An 11,070-nucleotide genomic window follows, 5' to 3' on the forward strand; every position below is an offset into this window, starting at 1 on the left:
TCATCCCCATCCCCTCCCTTCCATCTTTCTCCCTGTATGCCAGAGAGGATGAGGAGGGGGTGAGAGGCAGGGACTGGTGGTAAATCATCAATGCACACACACACAAACTGGACCTGCTAAATGAGGGGAGGCTGCAGGAGAAGAGATCAGTGGTAAGGAGAGGCAAGTGTGCAGGGTTCAGCCAAGAATGACAAAGAGTGGGAAAAGGATGTGTGTTTGTGGGCTGGGTGTGTTTTCCAAGTGCCAGAAAATCTTCATCAAGATCATTCAGCTGTCTATTTATGTGAATGTGCGTGTGTGTGTGTGTGTGTGTGTGTGTGTGTGTGTGTGTGTGTGTGTGTGTGTGTGGGGCTTCGTGTAGCTCCTCCTCAGTAGGAGGCTTGGCTTGTTTGTTGCTAAGGTGTTACAATCTTCCTGGCTCTGGTGGCACAATCATCTCCTCCATGTCCTTCCTCCTCCTCCTCCTCCTTCTTTCCCTCTGTACATCCTTTATCACAATTGCTCCCTGGATATAAAAAACAGTCTTTGTGAACATGTGTGTGTCCATGTGTGTGTGTGTGGGTGAAAGAGATTTCCTGTGAGTGTATTGATCTGCAGTGTATTGCCTTTTACGGCGTGTGTTCATTAGCAGAAGTGGGTGGGCTCACAGCATGAGAGGATAAGAGGGTATTGGACATCAATTTTTGAACCGCAGAGTGGAAAATATGACCAGAATAATTAATCACACATGTTTTATTCGCGTTTTTTTTCATGTGATGAAAAGATTTTCTTTGTGTTTTAAGATACAGGAAATCGCCTGTGAGTGAAACTTGTGCACAAACAGCACGTGGAAAAAAGACTTGTCTGCTGTTTTCATAATTACACCTTCACTGTTCGGAAACTAGTGCAAAAATGCAAGAACATCTGAATGAAATGCCATATATAATAAAATAATTGGTTTTTAAAACTTTCAAACATTCACTCTAATGACAGAAAATTCACACATTTGAGGAGATTGAAAGATAGATTTTTGTCATTGTTCTCCTTCAAAACTGGAATTTAATATTAAAATAGTGGCTGATTGATCTTAATCTCGCCGGCTAAGACAAAAGCGCAAGAGGAACTGCTGCAATTATGCTGTGTGCAACACCAGAAGCACTGCAGCAAACATGATTACACATCCATCTCGTGAGTTATTACCGGGTGTAATTTTGTGTTAATTACTCTCTGACTTAAAAAAAAAAAAAAAGTGAAATCAGAGGATGTCTCCCGGCACGGTTGCACCACTCTCAACCTCCCACCATCATCCCATAATACAGGATGTGACTGTCCACCTGCTCAGCCCACTCCCCCTCCCTTCCACAGTCAGCGAGAGGGCAATAACTACTCGCGCTGAATACAAAGGACCTCTGACAACCAGCCTTTGGCTCAAGGGGAAAACACACGACCTGAGAGGAGCAGCGGCTGATGAATCAAACGCCGAAGAGGAGTCGTGATAAAAAACCTCAGACAGGAAGATCAAGCTGAGCTGCTTTTTAAATGACACACACACACACACACACACACACACACACACACACACACCGAGTTGTGACATTATGTGAGTGTAAAATCCATTTTTAACAAGTGCGAGCAGGGACACGACACGAAAGTGCAGGCTGGGGTGCTGCAGTTGGTGAATCTCATTATTGGGAAAAAGACACCCACATGTAAAACCAAATTAGGCAGACACACATAAATACTGTCACTGGCATGCATGCAGACAAAGCTACCCCCAGACAAACACATACACACTGACACTCATGCAGCGGGTGCTGTCAGATGGACAGTGGCCAAGGGCAGTGGTCATGCTGGGTGATTTTTTATTTCTCCTTCACTATGAGCTGCCCTCACTCTCTTCCCCCCACCTCAGCCTCTCGCTCTGCTGCCGTGCTGCAGTGAACACCAGTCAGATTCACATTTAAATGTCTTCATTTAGCTCCCAGGAGCACCTTTTTCTTACGCCTCGCCTCTGCCTTTTTTCAGCCTTTTCCTTGGCACACATTCAGTCGACCACGTCCCACTCGCTCATTAAGTCCAAACGAGCGGTGGCTCTCTTTTTAGCAGCAGTGAACTCTCACACTCACAGATCCAGGCCCCCGCCGAGGATACGCTCACTACAGCGCCAACACTCCAGCAGCCTAATTACACAGAAAATTCAGCTGAATGTTTTTAGAGGTAGGGGATGCCTCTGAGAGTGTGTCAAAATCTGCCAGGCCCTAAAAAGACCTCAAAGCTCAAAAGAATCCATCAGGGAGCCTACTGACCTTCAGTTCACAGACGAGCAGAGCAACAGGCTAGCATGTAACCCCGTTAGCTCATCATCAGTGACCCAAATGACAATGGAAACCACCTAAAAACTGTGGGATTGCTGTTTTTTGCACATCTTGTTGAGCTGTTACGTGACAAACAAATATAAAATAAAAATATAAAATAAAAAACAAATATATATATATATATATATATATATATATATATATATATATATATATATATATATATATATATATATATATATATATATATATACTTATTTATTTATTTAAAATTTTGAAAACCAGCCCAGCCCAGCAGTTGAGAGGATTTAAACTCGGGAACTAGATGCCTCAAATCCACACCCCTGGTCTCTATGCAAGCATAGTCTCAGCCATTCCCATTATAATGGTGATCTGTTGTTCGTCTTTAAGTACAAGCTATGGATGGAACTGTTAACAGCTTGGCCTTATAAAAAGAGGTCAGTGAACTAAACTATGTACGTTGTTTAATATCAAAATATCCTTTAAAACATTGCCTCTCACAGTCAGTCTGTGGGCCTGTGGGAAGCAAAGAGAGACTGATACTACTCGCATACTACTGCACATTTCATTCATCCACAGCTGCACAGGATGACACCATGTGAGCGTTTCCTTTCATCTTGAAACTCCTCTAGCTGTCACAGCAGACTAAACAGTTCACCACACTGCTAGTTAACGGTAAATTTCTCATTAGTTCATTTTTCCACTTTTGTTTTCGACTCAGTCCGTTTCCGAGGAGTGTTGAGTTCCTCCTGTTTAGTCCACGGATGTTTAGTTTGATTTTAAGTTTTTTCAGTGTGAGTTTGCGGTTCATCAGAGGAAGATCTAAAAAGAATTGGTATCAAAATCAAAACTATGCTCAGTGAAAATATGAGACCCAAACTATATATCAAGCCTCTTCATGTTTGTTATACTTCTAAAATTATATTAACTGGCCAAAACTAGAACTAAAGATGTTTCCTCTTTTTCTTTTAAAACCTGTTTTACTCAATTGGCAACATAAACCACCGTCATCTGAACAGAGGACTAACTGAAAGTGTTTGATGTGTGTGTTTTTCTCAGTCACACAGAAGCAATGACTCAGTGATCAAAGCTTTGAGAGTCCATCACGTCCTTCACAGGTAGTGAGAAGCAGGGTACACAGTGGACCGGTCATCGGCCAATTACACTGATTTAAAAATAACCTTTAACCTAAATGCTGGTCTTATGTGTAGTAGGCACCGAGGTGGGGCAGAAAGTAACATCAAAGTGTGGGAATCACAGAAAAGTAATTTGTTTTCAGGAAATTGCATTACTACTCCTGTTGTTTGTGACGCCACTAGTGTTAAACAGAAACGGAAATCAGTGGAAAGCATCTCAGCAAGTTCTCTGAATCTTAACTAATAACAAAGTGTGAAGGTATTGTGCCTTTAAAGAGTCACATATAGTAAGAGCAGGCTGACTTAACTTCCACATTAAGTCAGACTTTTTGCTTAAGATGTCTGAGGCTCCTAATCATCAGTTTTATAAATGTGTGGTTAGTTAAATTTGACCTTTTCTTTAGGATTTACTTCATTACATGAAAGGAAATGGAAACACATGAACGTGTTTGGTTTCTGATTGCTGTTTCTTAAATATGCAGTGGTTATGCTAGCTGAGATTAAGATGAGCTGTGTGTTTGCCATGCACTAAATTGACCTTGCCCTACTTTGCACCACTTATATAGTGAGTACAATTAATTGGCATACTTAAATGTGCTTTAAGTATTTATTGAGCACTTTGAGCCAACTGTTGTTGTGAATTGGCACTATACACATAAAAACTGAAGTGAACTGAACTGACAATGCAACATCAAATTGTGAAGCCGGGTCCTTTCCACGCAGCAGTGACAAAAGCTTTTTTGTGCTCTTGTTCCTTTAACTTAAACATACAATTTTAGTACTTCCCCTACTTTTACATCTCACTTACTGTGCACTACCTTTCCACAGAAATCTAAAAACAAAATCACAGGTAGATCAACAGTAACTCGTGTCACATTAACAAGAAAAGGTGGGAAGTAGGATGAGGAAATGATGTAAAACTGATCAGCGTTACATGTAAGGCCCTGTTTATTTGAAAGGAAGTGGCTTTGAGGGCAGTTGCAGATTGGCAGAAAGGAAGTAGGCCGCACAGCAGGTTTTATGCTGCTGCCATGGCGATGGCTGCTGAGGTGGTGTCGCCATTGGTTGCCCATGTCCAGAGCCTGGCTGATAAATAAATGCCAGTACACACCTGCAGCAACGTGGTAAATGTTTTCCTTCACAGTAAAACGATAATGGAAATGAGCCTCTCTTCCACTGAAGAGTCACACCGACTGACACAGGAAGTGAAGGGGAAGATATAAATCACCTAAACTGTCTTGTTCTCACCCACCATAGCATTAAAACTTATCATTTGTAAGCTGTTTTCCCATGTTAACACGCCAAGAATAACACTAAAATGAATATCCTGTTATTGTGACAACAGCTTTTGCTGTTTACAGGTAAAGGTCAATCACAAAGAGCAGCCAAGCTTAAGAAAGAGGAGCTTACCTTGAATACTGTGGAGGTAAACTTTAAGGCCTGAGCGCAGCTGTTGATCCCCCACCCTTTCAAACTGCTTGGCCAGTCTGTTGATTGCAGTCTGAAGGGAATCATGCCTCTTGATCTCTGCTTTTATTGCAGCGGAGTTCACCGTTTTGCTGTTGCTGGTCATCCTGACACATGGATCGGTGGTAAAGTGAAGCAAACAGCTGCTTCAGCCCATTTGAACTCCTGGCTGTTTGTTCCACAAGAAGAGCTCCAGACGCACAGATGGAGCAGAAACAAGAAGCAAAGGCGGCTCGGGGTGTCTCTCTTTCACTCGCTCTCTCTCGCTCTGTCTTTCTAGACCACAAAGTCGGATCACGACAATGCACGTCTCAGTTTCCTCTGCAGGTTTGAACTGAACTGAATTCACTTCCTTATTTCAAATCTTCACTGTGAGGCGGCTCTAAGTGCTGTCATTTCACACGACAGAAAAGGCGTCTGAAGCGTCCATGTAACTCACATAACACCTTAACTGTTACTACCAAGGAAAGAATATTATAAAGCATGATAATCTGAGACACAGTTTGTTATCACAGTTTGTGTTAGTCACATATTGAACCTACATTAGAGGACTCTGTGTTTTAATAGTTAAATATGTCACTGTTTTGCAGACTGCCTGGCATCTGAGCAAATATCCACTGCTGTCAGACATGCTGGTCACGTGCACAGGATCTCACCATAACCAGATTTTTGCCCAATCTTTGCAGCAGCTTTGTAGCACTGATGTTGTTGTTTGGTGCATACAGTATTTGTACTGTTCTCTAATTAGAGAGCAATACAGAAAAGCTGTACCATGCATTTGTTACTTACAGGCTTTATTAACAGGACACCCTAAAAGCTCCCTGAAAAGCCTTCAGCGGATCCAAAATGCTGTAGAGAGAGAGCTAACAGGGACCAGAAAGAAGGATCATATTTCTCTCTTATTAGCTTCTCTTCACTGGCTCCTTGTTAAGGTTGGAATTGAATTTAAAATCCTTCTTCTCACGTACAAAGTCCTGAATCATCGTGTCTCATGTCTCATAACATTATATTATCACAAAAGAGCACTTTGCTCTCAGGGTGCAGGCTTACTTTCATTTTGTGAAGCTTTGAAAAGCAGAATGGGAGGCAGCGTCTTCACCTGTGAGACCCCTCTCCTGTACAACCAGCTCCCACTTTAGGCCTACTCTCTCTACTTTTTGGCTTAAAACTTTTTATTTATCAATTTTCTTGAATTTATCAAATTCAGGGTTGCGAGGAGGCTGGAGCCTATTCCAGCTGTCATAGTGTGAAAGGCAGGGTACAAGCTGGGAGGATGCTGAGACAGTAAACAGGCTGGAAACATCCACACCTAGAGAAATGCCAGTTAACCTAACCCATACATATCTTTGGACTGTGGAAGGAAGCCAGTGGACCTAATGACAACACTTGCAAGCATGTGGAGAACATGCAAACTCTGCACAGAAAGTCCCCGGCCAGCCGGTGGAGTCAAACCCAGGAAATTCTTACTTTGATTTGACAGAACTAATAACTGCCAAGATCACCACAAAATAAGAACGAATGATCTGTGATGCTCTGTAGTGGCTCCTCAGGGCCAAGAGATTCTGCTATGAGGGAGGATTACAAATAGGAAAAGAGGGAGGGAGAAATGGGTGGGGCAAGTACACATTTTGAGGCCTATGAGAGGTAGGTGTGTGTTTGAACTTAAGATCAGTTATTTCCAGTGTACAGCCAACAGGTGATTCTTAACCATCCCTATCGGCTCAGACTACTTGACCATGTAATGCAATGATTTACCTTTAGGGGTTGTGCTAAAGTCGGGGCATCCTGGAACGTTTCCTCTCTTCAAAATCGTGGTTTCATGGGTCAGAAATTAGCTTTAGCAGGGCAATAAAGGGAACAGTGTTGCTCTCCTTGCACATCACTGTCAATATCAATTCATATTACTCACAGCTTATATCCAGATTATATGCATTCCTATATATATTAGTAGACACAGAAAGCTTTTGTGCTATCTATTGGTGCAAAATATATTTTTAAAGACAGACTCGTCCTCACAGGCCTCACAGTGTTTTTTACCCTTAAAACATTATTACAGTCAGGACCAAACTGTTAGCTTCTTCACAGTCTTTGAATCTTGTGTTTCACTACGTTGGTCATATCATCATGGGGCAGTTGTACCTCTTAATTGCCCGTTTATGCAAGCAGGAAGGTCTGTCAGCTGCTTGTCTACCGTCTCCTGTGGTTTAGGTTTAGTCCTGTTTGTCGTACGTCTGTTTTTATGCTCTTCTTTTTTGTCTTCTCTTTCTCTTAATCCCCCAGCCTGTCACGGATGGCTTCCCCTCCCAGAGCCTGGTCCTTCTGGAGATGTCTTCCAGCTAAAAGAAAAGCTTTTTTTTAACCCCACTGTCACCAAGTGTTTGGTCATTTGGCATGAATGGATTTTTGAGTTTCTAGCTATAATGTTCAGCATCTTCACCTTATAATATAAAGTGCCTGCATGAATAAAATTAAACTGATATTAAATATGAAAATATCTTTGAGCCTATCATTATTACAGAGTTTGCTCACATTATGTAAGTGTACTGGATCCTTACAGGTGATCTTTTTAGCAACAATGGTCTCATTTATGGAAAATCTCTGGCCACAACCAGAGGACAGAATAGGTTTTCTGTACTTTTTTACCTTCAGTATAGGGACACTGTTACTCAATCGATTTCAGATTAAGATTCGGTTTTATTGTCACATCACAGATTAACAAAAGTAAAAAAGTGGGTGAAAAAACTCTGGAATAGCAGATCACAATAAAAAGAAACACACCAAGACACCGTTAGATACAAAAATATTGGAGCATGTCTGGCAATAGACAACTAATTAAAATAAATAAATAAAAAGGTCATAATGTGTTCAGAAGCCTGATAGTGGTTGGAACATTGCTCTTTTGCATCCTCCCCATGTGACTGAAGATGTTCACTCATGATCCGGTGGCAGGTTTACAAAATTCTCAAGCTTTTTATATAAAAAGTGAATCTTGCTTCCTTAGAAAGGAAGCCAGTGCCAAAATGCTTAGTCCTGTAGTTTTTCTAATGGTCAACAGGGGGCAACACTTGCTCCAAAAAGAAGTCCATCGAAAAGTGGCTCTTGGCTCACTTGACTTGTAACCTGAGTAAACACCGTATTGATTGATCGATTGGTTCAGTTGCTGGTTTGAAGTCTTACTGAATAAAGTGTAGTATAAGTATTAACTGGAAATCATCTCCTCTTTATTGTTTTTGCTTGTCGTTTACAATGGATTATCTTTATACCGCCCCTATTTTCCTTTGTCACACCAACCCTCTGCACATCCTCATTCACTTCATCCATGAATCTTCTCTGAGGCTTTCCTGTTTTTCTCCTGCCTGGCATTTACTTCTTCAAATTTTGTCTCCAAACTGATCAAACTGAAAGTTTGTCTGATGTACTCATTTCTAATCCTGTCTCTCTTGGTAACTCCCAATGAAAATCTTCACATGCTTAAGATTATCCCTGTTTCATTTCACTTCCTATCTACACAATGTTAATACAGTTTGGATCCACTGGCGATGCTTCTGGCCTTATTTCCCTTCCACCTGATCTCCTGTGCAGGCAACACATACATATGTTCCCTTTTCTGTTGCAGTACGGACATTTAAAACCCTACTCTCAGACCCACATGCCTACCTTTCCTTCTCTCTTTGCTTCTGAATACACCTTCCCTCTCTCCTCCTCACCCTCCTCTGGCTTCAGTAGCATAGTTTCTACCTGTGTCTTGCTAGAATAGAATAGAATAGAATAGAATAGAATAGAATAGAATTCAACTTTATTGTCATGTCACAGGTACAAGGGAACGAAATGCAGTTTGCATCCATCCAGAAGTGCTTTAGCCATGATATAGATATATTACAATATATATTAGCAATAATATAGACAGAAATGGGTCTGTTGTAGGTATGAGGGTACAAAGTATGGGTCTATTATGGGTATGTTATAATGTACACGGTATGAAGGTACCATGTACATTATATGCTATAACTATAAGTATGTGCAGGCTGTAGTGGTGTACAAGCTATGTAGAGGCCATGAACAGGATATAAATATGAAAAACTATACAGAAATGTGAACTATGCAAGTTATAAACAGTTGTAGAATTAAAATTATCGTATTGTACAGAATGATTATTTATACAGAATTATACAGTAGTGCAGGTAAGATAAGTGAAATATGTGGATAATTTCTAAAGAGGCTATATAAAGTGCTAGTGGTTGTGAGTGGTGGTTCAGTCCATGTTATTATTGTGTGTATGAGGGTACAGTTGTCCATTATTTGTTTTTGTCCATTGTGGGTGTGTGTATGTCCTGTCCATGTGTTTAATGTGGGTCAGATGTCAGGCGGCAGAGTTCAGGAGTCTGACAGCTGTGGGGAAGAAGCTGTTCCGGTACCTGGTGGTCTTAGTCTGGAGGCTCCTGTAGCGCCTCCCAGAGGGCAGGAGGGTGAAGAGTCCATGTGATGGGTGACTGGGGTCTTTGATGATTTTCCCAGCCCTTTTCAGACACCGCTTCCTGTAGATGTCCTTTATGGCAGGAAGTGGTGCTTCGGCGATGCGCTGGGCAGTTTTCACAACTCTCTGCAACGCCTTCCGGTCCGAGGCAGAGCAGTTCCCATACCAGACTGTTATACAGTTGGTCAGGATGCTCTCGATGGTGCAGCAATAGAAGTTCACCAGGATGTCTGAGGACAGGTGGTTCTTCCTCAGAGTCCTCAAGAGGAAGAGGCGCTGGTGAGCCTTCTTGACCCGCTTGGAGCAGTTGGTCGTGCAGATGAGATCCTTGGAGATGTGGACTCCCAGGAACTTGAAGCTGCTCACACGCTCCACAGCCGTCCCTTTAATGTAGATGGGTGGATGTGGGTCAGCATTCCTCCTGTAGTCCACAATGAGCTCCTTGGTCTTCTCAGTGTTAATCAGCAGGTTGTTTGTGTCGCACCACTCAGCCAGACGATCTACCTCCTCCCTGTAGGCGGCCTCATCGTTGTCACTGATGAGGCCAATCACCGTGGTGTCATCTGCAAACTTAATGATGGTGTTGGAACCATTGGCAGGTCTGCAGTCGTGGGTGAAGAGGGAGTAAAGGAAAGGGCTCATCACACAGCCTTGTGGTACACCGGTGTTCATTGTGATTGTAGATGAGCAGCGGTTATCCAGCCGGACATGTTTCAGGGCAGTTGGTCAGGAAGTCCAGTAACCATTTGCACATGAGGGAACTGATGCCCAGGTCTGTCAGTTTCCTGATGAGTTGTGAGGGGTGGATTGCATTGAACGCTAAACTGAAGTCTATAAACAGCACTCTGGTGAGGGGTTGTTGTTGTCCAGGTGTGAGAGGACAGAGTGCAGTGCGATGGAGACTGCATCCTCTGCGCTCCTGTCCTGACAGTATGCGAATTGGTGGGGGTCCAGGGTGGGGGGGAGACAGGATTTGAAGTGTGCTCTAAGCACTTTGTGATGATGGGAGTGAGGGCCAGAGATGGGCAGTAATCTGTAATCCGATTACTTTTTTCAATTAACGAGTAAAGGGATTACTATTGCAAAAACGGTAATTAGATTACTGTTACTTTCCCGTGAGCACGCTGCGTTACTGCGTTACTAAAACCGTGATTTTTTTGCGAGAGTGTCTCATGACAATGACGTAAGCGAGTGCGACGTTCGTGGCAACAGCTGTGTGCAGATCAACAATGGATAATATATCGAGTGCGGGAGAGAGTATGAGCGTGCAGCGTTTAAAGCGTGACAGTACTGACCTTACTTTGAGTTTGATTCCGTAAAAAGTGACAAAAACATTACTGTCCGCTGTTCACTGCGTGGGAAGAAAACTTCTTTTTACAGCGAAAAAAAACCCCTTAACTTCCAAGCAAGCACCGAGTACAATAACCACGGAATGGGAAATTCACAGACAAACTCGCGGATTCTTCCACTGACCGCTGCGGCACACCTGCACCAGGGCAAACATCCGCCTGCTATACAGGTGAAAACAGAGCAACAGGACCGCTGAGTCTTTGATTTTGTTTATTTTCTGCTGTGTTTCACTTACATTTATTTGAAAGACGTAAACACAAAAACTATTTTATTTTATGTGCTGGAATGTGCAGAAAATAGGTTTAAATGTTAAACAAATTTCTTCCAG

Source organism: Aulonocara stuartgranti, assembly GCF_965226115.1.
Source record: "Aulonocara stuartgranti genome assembly, chromosome: 20".
NCBI lineage: Eukaryota > Metazoa > Chordata > Actinopteri > Cichliformes > Cichlidae > Aulonocara > Aulonocara stuartgranti.